This window comes from Zingiber officinale, chromosome 7A, assembly GCF_018446385.1.
Source record: "Zingiber officinale cultivar Zhangliang chromosome 7A, Zo_v1.1, whole genome shotgun sequence".
Taxonomy (NCBI): Eukaryota; Viridiplantae; Streptophyta; class Magnoliopsida; order Zingiberales; family Zingiberaceae; genus Zingiber; species Zingiber officinale.
The window spans coordinates 39245447-39258314 of NC_055998.1; the positions used below are offsets into that span (position 1 = coordinate 39245447).

The window sequence follows — 12868 nt, forward strand, 5'->3', positions numbered from 1 at the left end:
CCATGTCACCGCCCCTACAAAAGGAGATTACAGATTTCAGTCTCGAACTAATAGTTGGGCAACTCTCTACTATGATATTAGCATCTACCCTGCTTGGTGACATCCAGACAGCTCAGGAGCAGGACCCTGAAATTCAGAAAATCAAGCAAGGGTTAGCAGAATCAAAAAGTGGAGAGTTCAGAGCATCCGATAGTGGGGTATTATATTTTGGTGACAGACTATGCGTTCCGGATCAGGAGGAACTACGGAGGAAGATCCTAGACGAGGCTCACAGGACTCCTTATGCGATGCATCCTGGTTCCACCAAAATGTATCAAGACCTAAAGAGGCATTTCTGGTAGCCTGGGATGAAAAGAGACATCGCTAGATATGTCAGTACCTGTCTGACCTGCCAGAGGGTCAAGGCAGAACACCAGAGACCAGGAGGAGTTCTGTAGCCTATTCAAATTCCAGAATGGAAGTGAGAGGATATTTCCATGGATTTTATAGTGGTACTATCCAGAACCACGAATGGTTTTGATGCTATCTGGGTAATAGTCGACAGATTGACCAAATCAACCCACTTCTTAGCTATCAGGATATCCTACTCTGTGGAGCAGCTATCTCAGTTGTATCTCAAGGAGATTGTCAGACTGCATGAAGTCCCACGGACCATTATATCATACAAAGACAGTAGATTCACATCATACTTCTGGGAATGTGTACAGTCAGCATTGGGCACCAGGTTAAAGTTTAACAAAGCCTTCCATCCTCAGATAGATGGTCAGAAAGAGCGAGTAAATCAGGTACTCGAAGATATGCTCTAAGCATGTGCCCTAGACTTCAAGGGAAGTTGGTGCAAATATCTATGTTTAGCAAAATTTGCATACAACAATAGCTATCAGGCCACTATCAACATGGCACCCTACGAGGCTCTCTACGGGCGGAGGTGTATATCTCCAATCTGCTGGTATGAAAGTGGTGAACAGAAAGAATTAGAACTTCAGACAGGCCTAGTAGCAGATACCATGGCAGTTATACAAAAAATCCGCCAGAGGATAGAGACAGCTCAGAGCCGCCAGAAAAGCTATGCTGATACACGGCGTCGACCTTTAGAGTTTTCAGTTGGGGATACAGTGTTTCTCCGAGTGGCTCCCATGAAGGGAGTAATGCGTTTTGGGAAGAAGGGCAAATTAAGTCCCAAATATGTGGGACCATACCTTATCATTAGAAGAGTTGGCAAGGTAGCATATGAGCTAGAGCTACCCCAGAAGATGTCAGCTATTCATAACGTATTTCATGTCTCTATGCTGAAGAAGCATATCCTAGATGCCACCCAAGTGATTGAGCCCCAGTCGGTACAAGTCCGCGAACACCTCAGCTATGACAGTCGGCCTATTCAGATAATAGACTGAGCAGTTAAGAAATTATGGAATAAGGAGGTACCATTAGTAAAAGTTATTTGGCAAAATCACACAACAGAAGAGGCAACTTGGGAGACAGAAGCTAGTATGAGACAGAAGTACCCAGAGTTATTCTAAGTTTGAGGATGAACTTTTTATAAGGTATGGGCGATTGTAACACCCGAAAATTCTCAAATTAATTTTAGAAATATTCTATTATTTTTTTAGAATTTTAGAATATTTTTATAGAATTTTTGGAGTAGAAGAAGTAGCAAAAATTAAACAAAAACGTAAAATAGCCAAAGCGGGGATTGAACCCGCGACTTATGGACTCTATGACATATAGGGTCACGTAGTAACCAGGAGGCCCCAGTAGGGGTGTGCTAAAAGAAAGGGAGAGCAATTATATTTAAGGTTTAGTTGGGTGTATTAATCACTTAATATAAATAGGGAAATTAAGTGAAGAGTTATTATTTTTGGATCGACAACTCTCTTTTCCCTCACCCTCACACGCCGCCCTCTCTCCTTTCCCGCACCCTCACGGCACGCCAAGCTCAAGAGACCTAGGGTTTCATCCCTAGGGTCGTAGGAGCAGCTTACGGCGACAACTCCGGCACGAGGACACTCCCCTATGCAAGAAGAACGTGTAAACGTAAGAGGATCACCGAGGAGACCTTCTTCTCCGGAAATCTAGCGATTTTGATCGTAAGAAAACTTAGCGCAGGATGTAAGTAACCCCTCACCTACAGTATAAGTAGCTCATCGTATGTTTTTATGTGCTTAATTTGCATTTATGTGCATAGTGCAGCCACATGTAGGGATAGAGCACACCAAGTGCTCGATAAAATGATTAGTATAATTATATGCTACGGTTGGCATTTTTAATAGTTCAGTTAAATGCCATAGATGTATTTTAAATCACATACATAGCCTAGCTTCAGTTTTATGAGACTACAGTCTAATGGGTGGGCTCCCATAGTCGCCTCTAGGTTCAGATAACCTAGCTCTAGGTTCAGATAACCTAGTAAGAGCAAGATAAGATATATTAGCTATGAATCAGTATTTTACTTTATTAGGTGCACTGTACTGAACTTCAGTTTTCCTTGGGTTGAGCTCCCATAGTCGTCTCTAGGTTTAAATAACCTAGTAACCCTACTAGATTCGGGACTTACTACCTCGGGCCTAGTTAGGAATGTGCGCACAGCAAGTACAGTTGTCGGGCCCATCAGCAGCATGTTTAGTATTTTTATCTATTATGGAAATAGTTTTCAAACTCTTAGAAATCAGATATATGAATACAGTTCAGCGATAGCATTAATCTAACACAAGTTTTAGCTTAGCTCATGTATCGGTTTAGTTTCCTTGATGATACAGTTATTAGTTTATGTTCAGTATTTGATTACTATGATTTAAATATCCATATATCATGCTCCTAGCACTTTCAGTATGATCATCAGCATGTATTTCAATTAGCATCTTTTAAAAAGCATGATTTCTTCGAATGCATGTTTTGTGAGGTGGATGGTTTCTTACTAAGCTCCCAAGCTTATAGTTTCTTTTTTTCCTTATGCTGCAGATAAAGGTAAAGGGAAGAAGGAATAGCGGAGGCGGAGGACAATGCAACCAGATGTGTGTGAGAAGGAACTTGGAATAAAGATTTTTGGGAACTAGCAAACCTTAAAACTTAGCATTTCTTTATGTTGTTACTTTTCTGCAATTTAAGATGTTAAGTGTCTTGAATCATGAAGGTTATGCTTAGATTACTCGTTGTCTGGATATTAGATAGCTAACCATGAGTAATGACATGCTTAGTACTAGTGTTGTGTCGGTAGTTGAATTTCTGAAGGTTCTGTACGAGGTCGGGTCTGAATTCTGCAGAAATCAGAACCCCAATAGATCAGCCAATCGATTGAGTAGTCCTCAATCGATCAGCCGATCGATTGGAAGAAGTCCCCGCATACAGAATGCCATTGAGTCGATCAGCTGATCGATTGGGGAGCCCTCGATCTATCAGCCGATAGATCGAAACATGATCTACCATGTACAAAGAGCTGATGAGTCGATCAGCTGATCGATCGGCCATGGATCGATCAGCCGATCGATCGGCCATGGATCGATCAGCCGATCGATCGGGAATTTAAATCTCATGAATAGAGAGCTTCTGAATCAATATCTGGATCGATTGGCCAGACTGGATCGGTCAGTCGATCGATCCAGACGGGACTTTCGTGCACAGTAACACGTTGAATCGATCAGTGGATTGATCAAATAACTCCAATCGATCAGCCGATCGATTGGAATGTCTGATTTCAGCCAGAAGCATCTAAATTCAGGTTTTTGGATCAAATAGAAAGTTTAGGTTCCCCTCTTTAGCATATGCAAAATTTTAGAAGTGTATTCCGAGCAGTGAATTCCAGATTTTATAGCAATTAGCGATGAGACTTTAATCAGTTCAGTGTTCCGCACAAGAATAGTTAGTATAATGTAACCCCCGGCCTTACAGCTTAGTTAGTAGAAGGCAGGGCATTAGACAAACAATGTGGTTACTATGTGATGCGATTTTTGAGACAAATTGTTGAAGAAGGTGAAATTATCGAAAGAGATTCACTACGATCTATAGTAATGTTTACTTGCTTATGTCTCAAATTATTTGAAATAAACTATTTAAAATATGCAAAGTCAATGTTGATTTTTTTTTCTCATTAATGTTCACAGTTCACACAAGCAGAGTATTCTCGAAAAGAAATTGATGAGGTGCGATCGGAGTTGGCAGAATGTATACAAGATCATATTTATGAGTAGGTGCGTTCAAGTTTATGTAAGTTCATTACCTTGTTTTAGCTAAGGTTTATGTAATTAAGTTCATAATCTTTAGCAAGAAGCAACTTTTTGCTTCTTTAGAATCCATTTTCAGCTATGAGATGCAATCTACCCTTGTTTGTTATTCTCAGTTTAATCTGTGATAAAGAGTCTTCTTGGTCATTAACTGAATTATATAAACCGAACGCATTTTAGAATGGAGAAATACTGAGATGTGCTCCCTGAACTTCTAATTTTCGCAATTGTTTGCTTAATTTTTTATATCGGTTGTAGCCATATGATAGTTCACTTGCTCAATTCTTCTATTATTTCAATAACTTGGAGAGTTTAGATGAATCATATTGTCACGTCAACAATAATAATATGGTATACATGAAGGGATATAATGCATATGTTCTTAGCTACGATATATATGTCTATTCTCTATCGTGGAAGTATTAAAAATGTAAACACTTCATTCTATTAAATTATGGAGAATATTTTAAGTGGACTAATTGATGGTTTGATTGTTACAAATGAAATCATTTGTGCACACAATTTGGGAAATAAAAAGTCTGCTCTATATATGTTTGTTTCCATAAGTACCAGAAATATGAATTTCAGGCTATATTGAGTTTCTACCCTTCATTTTGGCTTTTCTAATGACTCCATACAAATAAATTAGAAAGGAATGTAAACAGCACAAACCTCAACTGATGTCTCATAAGAAGTTCTTATAGAACTTCATTGGTTGTAGGCGTAGAAGCTTACTATAGATCTGTATTATTGAACTTCAGGATATTTGCTTGTATTACAAGATATATACTTCATGTAAATATGAAATAAAAAACACAGATGCAACATAAGACAAAAACTGAGAAATGGATGTTATACTGAGTACTACAAACCACAACTTCCAACCTCGGAGACGCCATCAAGGTTGTCAATGAGATGGTGAGCTCGTGGATCTACCTATCTTTTCAATTTGCGGAGTTTGTGTTAGCCCCAAAGCCCACCATATTATTTTTAAAAAGGCAATTTTTTTGGCATCGTTAATTTTTACTGATTATTTCAACCCCTGTATTGGGGGCGCTAAGGAAGATAGATTGGAGGCTCTCCCATGAAGCGCCCACGGAAGATTGTGGTGAAGAAGAGCGGAATACAGCATACAAGGAATAGGTGGGTTGCAAAAATTTTCTAGGATTCACTTCGAACCTTGTATCATCTGGAATTAGGGAGACCATCCGATTTATTGTGCAGCACCACATGGTAATTTTCCCCCCATTTTTATGAAAAAAAAGACCATCTTGTTGAAAATAACAATTAATTTTTTTGAACTATCCGATTATATTTTGAGTTATGATTCAGAATCCACAAAACCACTAGTTCTTTTGTTTCTTGCAAACTTCGGAATAATGGAAAGATTCAAGCAACCCAGTGTTTGCTATAATTATTCTCCTGTTCTGTAGTTTTGCTTCCATTGTCCACAGAGAAATAGTAACAAGATGTGTTTATTACAACTATTTGAACTTGGCGTCATGGATCTTATTCAACCATTACTCACAAGGTTATACCATTCGTCGAATTTGAATATCGTAATTCATTTTTTACTATGTTAACTGGAGTTTCTTTTATCTCGTGCTATCCCTCACCCCTTCAACTCTGATATTTCAACTTGTCTAATCACAAAATGTGTTTGTTATCTATTAGCATTGCTATTCTACTGAACATAGTTTCTCTTATTATATCATTTATTAGTTTATTCTGAATAGTAGCATTTTTGTTTTATCTTTTTAACAATCTACATGTTTATTTTAGCACTCTTTCTATGTACTTTACGTGTCTATTGTTTCCTAATGTTGCTTTGCATATTTTCTTCGATGGTTCTATGGGCATTTAGACTAACAGAAACATTAGGAAGAGAGGGATTTTCATTAGAATCAGAACCACTTAGAGGGGATTCTTTTGATGGAATAGAATTTCCATGAAACCATATTATACTTGAATAATTAAATAGGAAACACTAACTGCACAAAATAGCTACAAAAAATCTTCATTAAGATATTGCGTGTGTTTGGTAGGTAGAAAGTCATGATGATTGTTTTGTTTCTTTTGAGAGCCATCAGTAATGCTCATGTATGGACTTGAAACATATTATTGCTACTTTTGTAGGTGGATATAGGACAGTCGAGATCAGTACACTAAGGAGCATCTGGATTCAATAATTGATCAGTACACTAAGCGTCTGGATTCAGTAACTACTGTACTGTTTTGAGTAAACAAATTGTTGGCTACTTCTTCAGTATTCAATATTCAGTATTCAGTAGCTACTTCTTAGAAGTAAACAGATTGTTGGCTAAACAGATTGTAGCTGTTCAAAATAGATTTTTTGTGCTCTTTTGTTTTATATGTGAATATCACTATATACTTGGAAACAGAATTAGTGTTAATTTTGATATTTACTAGCTTCTCATGTAATTAAATACTAATATTACTTCAACGTCAGATTTCTATTATTGTGATGAGTTAGAAATCATTAACTGAGTTGATTATATGTAAAATTTGAATCTAGACATGGTAAAAGAAAAATAATAGTTTCGTAAATATAAAAATAATGATTTTTAAATAATTTTTTTTATTTTTTTCTTTAAAACGACAACGCTTTTAAAGCGTTGCAAAAAGTGTTGTCTTTGTAAAAAAACAACAATGCTTTTAAAGCGTTGTAATAGTGTTGTCTTTGCAAAATATGACTATGCTTTTAAAGCGTTGCAAAAGCGTTGTCTTTTCTACCAAAAACAATGCTTTTAAAAGCGTTGCAAAATGTTGCCTTTGCATAAAAAGACAACGCTTTTAAAGCGTTGCAAAATGCGTTGTCTTTGGTACAAATGACAACGCTTTAAAAGCGTTATCATTGAGCAAACTTTTAGCAACAGTGCCTTTAACAACGCTTTTTCAGGCACAAAGACAACACTTTAAAAGCGGTGTCTATTAGCTTTTTTCTTGTAGTAATCACTATGGGCAGACAGGAAGTAGCTATCTAGCTACGGGTTATGCGAGTTCACTCTACCACAGATCAATATGGACAGCCCAAGGTATAATAACCAAAGGATAAAACTACAAGAAAACCATCATATGTGGGAGCAATACTCCACCACAAGAAATATAAGTGACCATGACATCTAGCTATCTAGCTAGGGACTGTACGAGATCAATCTACCACAGATCACTGTGGGTAGTCCAAAATGTCAGGGTCCTTATCTGTGCGAGATCACTCTACCACAGATCACTATGGGCAGATAGGAAGTAGCTGTCTAACTACAGGTTGTATGAGATCACTCTACCATAGATCACTATGGGTAGCCAAGGGTATAATAACCAAGCAAGCATATCAACTCCACTGCCAACTCTCTCAACATCGTAGTGGGTCACTCACTAGTAGGAGAATTAGTTGACAGATCACTGTCAACTCTCTCAACATCATAGTTGTTATGCAACCGCAAGTGTATGATTTTGTCATCAGTAATAAAAAGATATCGAATCCACAGGGACTATTGATTAAGCACTAGTTAACTTTGCACAGTGAATTATCTAGACAAACGTAAGATTGGTTGGAAAAGAGAGTAAGAGAAAGAGAAGAGAGAAGAGATGGTGGATCTTGAGAGGGGTTGAGCTAAGATGATGTTAGACATGGTTTGAGGTACGATTCTAGGATTTTGGTTTCCTTATGATGCTAGGCGATGTTACATATATTGCTTAGTTCCTATCCTCTATGTTCATGCTCTTGTAGGAAGTTAGATGCATTACCGACTCTCCCCTGCAATGGATAAGCCGGCATGATCTCCTACTAAATGGAAGTGATTCCTATGAAGTCTGTTAGCAGGGCAGCCTATCACTAACGCCCCTTAGTCATACAACATAGAAACACACTAACACATAATAACATAGAAATAGAAATAGTGATTATGTTCGATCCCCTACTTCCTTGTGGAGATTTTCTTATCCTTTAAGGTGATACCTAGATGTCCGTTAGCAGGATAGTCTATCACGAGCGCCCCTCGATCATACGATCTAGGGTATTCCCCCTATAGGATTAATAATTCTACACAACCATTTGATAAAACATGCAAAAGATATATATAAGCTTCACACACACATTTCATCAAACATAAACAAGGCATTAACAAGTCATTGAATAGAAGCATGACAAATCCACATAGTTTTACATCTCCATCACATCACAAATACTCCTTAATCCTAGAAAGGAGATATACTTCATTTCAAAGGAAGAACAGCCCTAAAACATAAAGTAAAGCATACTTACAACCCTAGATGTGAGAAGAAGGGGAAGAAGAGATGCTTGCCGATGTTTCTGATGTCTTGGAGATGCCTCCTTGCTCTGAAGATGGACGGATCGTGAAGGGATGGATGTGAATGAAGCTCTAAGGTTTCCCCCTAAGGGGAGAACCCTTCCCCAAGGAGAGGGACAAAGTCCCAAACCAAAGATGTCTCAAAGAATGAGGTTCTTGACCCTTTTATACCTCCTCCAAACTGCCTAGAAAAACCAGGATTATAGGGGTCCGATAAACCTGGTTTTTCACCCATTAAATAGGTTTTCTTGTGATTCACCCTGAACAAAAGTTGTATCTCTTGGAATTATCTACAATAGGTTTGGTCTACAGTCTAGGCAGAGGTCCAGATGAACCCGTAGTTAGGAGGCACGACCGTGCCATTTATTAATGGTAGACAATGCTATCTCTCTATTGTATCTGAAGAAAAGTTGTAGTTCTTGAAGTTAGCTACGCTTCAGTATAAAGAACAGCTCAAAACTCCAACCGAGGACAAAGTTATGCCCATATTACGATCGGTCTGCAATCTACTCAGAATTCAGCACAACTCTATTTTGGCGTGGCACACCGTGTGGATCCACACAGCCAGCTTCTTCATGGCCTTGGCTTTGGTCACACGGCCATGTGGGTCACACATCCGTGTGGGTCACATGGCCATGGCCTTCTTCTTCTCTTCCAAAGACACACGGCCGTGGGTTTCTTCGCATCTGGAAAGTTGGCACGGCTGTGCCAAATGGCAAGGCCATGTGCTGCCTGGCCACAGGATATTGACATGGCCATGTGACTTACATGGTCGTGGCTTGATTTGCCTCTGGTGGGGGAGCATGGTCGTGTGGGTCACACGGCCTTGGCTTGATTTCTTCCAAAGTTGTTCTCGTGTGCGTTTTTGCTCCATTTTCGCTCCAATATGCATCGTGTCAATCAAAAAATGCAAAGAGTAGATCTCCGAACATAATATAATGGAACTATGACATTATAATAAAATAGGGTGCAATAAACATAAATTATGTTAATGAAATATAAATAGATGTGTGTCCAAACATGCATAAAAGTATATATAATCTATGCCCATTAATAGTTAGTCACCCACTCATAGGAGACTTAATTGATAGGGGCATACATATCACAATTACTGTCAACTCTCTCAACATCGTAGTGGGTCACTCACCAGTAGGAGACTTAGTTGACAGGTCATTGTCAACTCTCTCAACATCATACTCAGTTACCCACTCGTAGGAGACTTAATTGATAGGATATATAGTCAACAACATAATGTAGACACTCAACATAGGTAGAATCATCATAATACTAATAATAATACACCCAACACACATGCACACATAATAGGCACGTGAACACACACAACATAGGTATGATTGACATGATCGTCCAATAGTACACACCAGACACGTGTACACACACCACACGGGTATAATCAATATGATACCTCCAATAGTACACACCTGACGCACACACAATACAGGTACATGATACCTCCAATAGTACATTAGACACATGTACACATAACAATGTAGGTATAATCAACAATACGCCTCCAATAATACTCATCTGACATATATGCACATACACCACGTGTATAATCAACATAATACTTTCAATAAAACATAATAGACATGAGGCATATATAAAGTAGATATAATCAACAAGATACCTCTATTAATACACCAGACACGTGTACACACTCCATAACACAGGTTTAATCAACAAGATACCTCTAATAATACTCATCATACATGTACGTACATACAACCCAAGTATAATCTATAACGACCCGGCCCTTTGACCTCTTGGGCTGCCCTTGTGGTGGCCCAACTGGCGGCCCTTATGTCGTCGGCCCATTTGGCGACCTCTCATGTCGTCGACCGATGACCCTTTGGCCGTGTCATTACTCACTAGGACTTTCCACCCTTTGGTCGGCCCATTTGACGACCCTTTGGCCGTGCCGTTACTCACTTGGTTACCAGGATTCATAAACTCTAGTACTTAAGCCTGGAGGTTTAGAGTTCAAATCCTGGGGGAGGCAAAAAAAATCCACTGCCCAGGGGTGGAAAGTCCTAGTGAGTAACGGCACGGCCAAAGGGTCGTCGGTCGACAACATGAGAGGTCGCCAAATGGGCCGACGACATAAGGGCCGCCAGTTGGGCCGCCACAAGGGCAGCCCAAGAGGTCAAAGGGTCGGGTCGTTACATAATCAACATAATCCTCCAATAAAACATATCAGATATGTGTGCACACCAAACATATGTACATATATCCAGAAACATGATCCATCAATCATATATATACCTATATGGATGAAAAGATCCAATATGTGTCTGCCAAACAACATCTACAATATGTAGCGACACCTATACATGTGTGCACACTAATATATATATAATCAACATGATAACACCTACAGTACATACCATACATGTGTGTAGACTATAGAGTAGGAATAACTAAAGATGAGTCTGTACAGATAATAAACAGATCATCTCAAAGATCAAGCATATAAGTATCAAGTGTAGATAAAATACGAGTGGAGTCAAGATAAAACAACCTAATCCATCAGATAATCCATGTGCTAAGTTCAAAGAACTATACAAGTCAAGGAAGAAGTACCCACCTTTATTGTAAGTCACTCTAAATATCTTTAAGTCCAATAGTCTGCTTTAAATTAAATCAAAACTCTGCAACATAGAATATAAATCAATCCAATCTACTATAATTCGAATAACCAAATTCATTCCCAATTAGGGTTAGGAAACCCTAATTGAATTAACTTAATCAGTCCACATACTCACTAAATCTGTGGTGACTAATAGTGGCTCACGACCGGAGGGGTTTCACTATCAGAAGATGGCCGAAACTTTGAATCACCTGCGATTGGCTGAAGTTACAAAGACCAGCCAAGTATCAAATCTCCATATCCCACTTTATATTTAAATTCATGCATAAATCAACCCAAACTCACCTAAATCTAGATGCATAGCTATTGATCAACGGCTGGAGAAGTTGGTTGCTGAAACTTGGTAGCCGAAGCTAGGTGGGGATGCTATCTTCCCAATCAAATATCCCAAATCAGATCCAACACTTAAACCATATGCTAGGCTAATAGATTACCTTAAATGTAGCAGTCGATAGCAGGGCACTCCCGATGATGATGTCGTTGGGGTCATCTGATGATCTAATGATGGTAAACATGGTCGGACAACCTTTCCAAAGGATTGCAGCAAGGTATCATCTCCGTCGAAGCCTTGTCGTGCATGGAAGAAAGGGAGATGACTATCAACTCCAAAGGCTCCAATGATCAGCGACTATGAGAGATAGGTGGCTGGTGCGATGAATCAGAAAGAACAGATGGTGACTGCGACTACAACATCACCGATCTAACCTCATAAGGAGGAGGCAACGACATTGGGTGATAGGCGTAGATCTGTACTCATTGTAACGCTCCAAATTTCCTCAATTAGAGTCCTAAAAGTAATTTAAAAATATTTAAAAATGCTATAGAAATATTCTAGGGATTTTTAGAAATTTTTAGAGTATTTTTATGTAATTTTTGGAGGTCATTTGGTATTTTTACTAAACGAAAGAAGTTTCGACAAAAAAATGTCCAAGCCGAGAATTGAACCCATGACCTTTGACTCAGTCAAAACCCGGCTGACCAAGTGTGCAAATAGATTTTTCTGTTTAGAAAAGATAGCGAATTTATTTAAGGAGTTAACAGAAATATTAAGTTATAAAAAGGGATAAGTTGATGCTCTGTTTTCCCGTGACTTAAACCATTCTCTCCTTCTCTTCTGCGTACGAGGGCGGAGCTTGGGCAGAAAACGAAAGGGAGTTAGGGCATCATCTCCGGCGGTCGGCCAAGGTCCTAGAAGCCCTTTTTGTTCGGTTGTGAGTCTAAGAAGAAAGGTAAGTGCTTCTCACCTGTAGTAGGAGTAGTTTCGAACCTTTGTTCTTCTTGAATTTGAAGCATGAGAAGCGCTTATAGTGCAGATTTTTAATTAAGCCTATAATGCATATTTTAATTAAGCTTATAGTGCAGATTTTTAATTAAGCCTATAGTGCAGATTTTAATTAAGCTTATAGTGCAGAATTTTATGTAGGCTTATAGTGCAGATTTTAATTAAGCTTGTAGTGCAGATTTTTAATTAAACCTATAGTGCAGATTTTAACTAAGCTTATAGTGCAGATTTTTTATGTAAGCTTATAGTACAGATTTTAATTAAGCTTGTAGTGCAGATTTCTTAGAGCTTAAAATGCAGATTTCTTTAGAGCAGATTTCTTTAGAGCTTGTAGTGCAGATTTCTTAAGAGCTTATGATGCAGATTT

The 12868-nt window shown here is 38.6% G+C and overlaps 1 long non-coding RNA gene across 2 annotated transcripts; it reads left to right on the forward strand.

Moving 5' to 3' along the window:
- The first annotated feature begins 3931 nt into the window (after positions 1–3931).
- On the forward strand, positions 3932–6397 carry LOC122000071. Of its 2 annotated transcripts, none has more exons than XR_006116920.1 (4): positions 3932–4001; positions 4098–4184; positions 5651–5748; positions 6354–6397. It is a non-coding gene; the product is annotated as an uncharacterized LOC122000071 (long non-coding RNA). The 2 variants fall into 2 exon arrangements; XR_006116921.1 differs by having other exon boundaries at positions 5672–5748.
- Positions 6398–12868: the final 6471 nt, after the last annotated feature.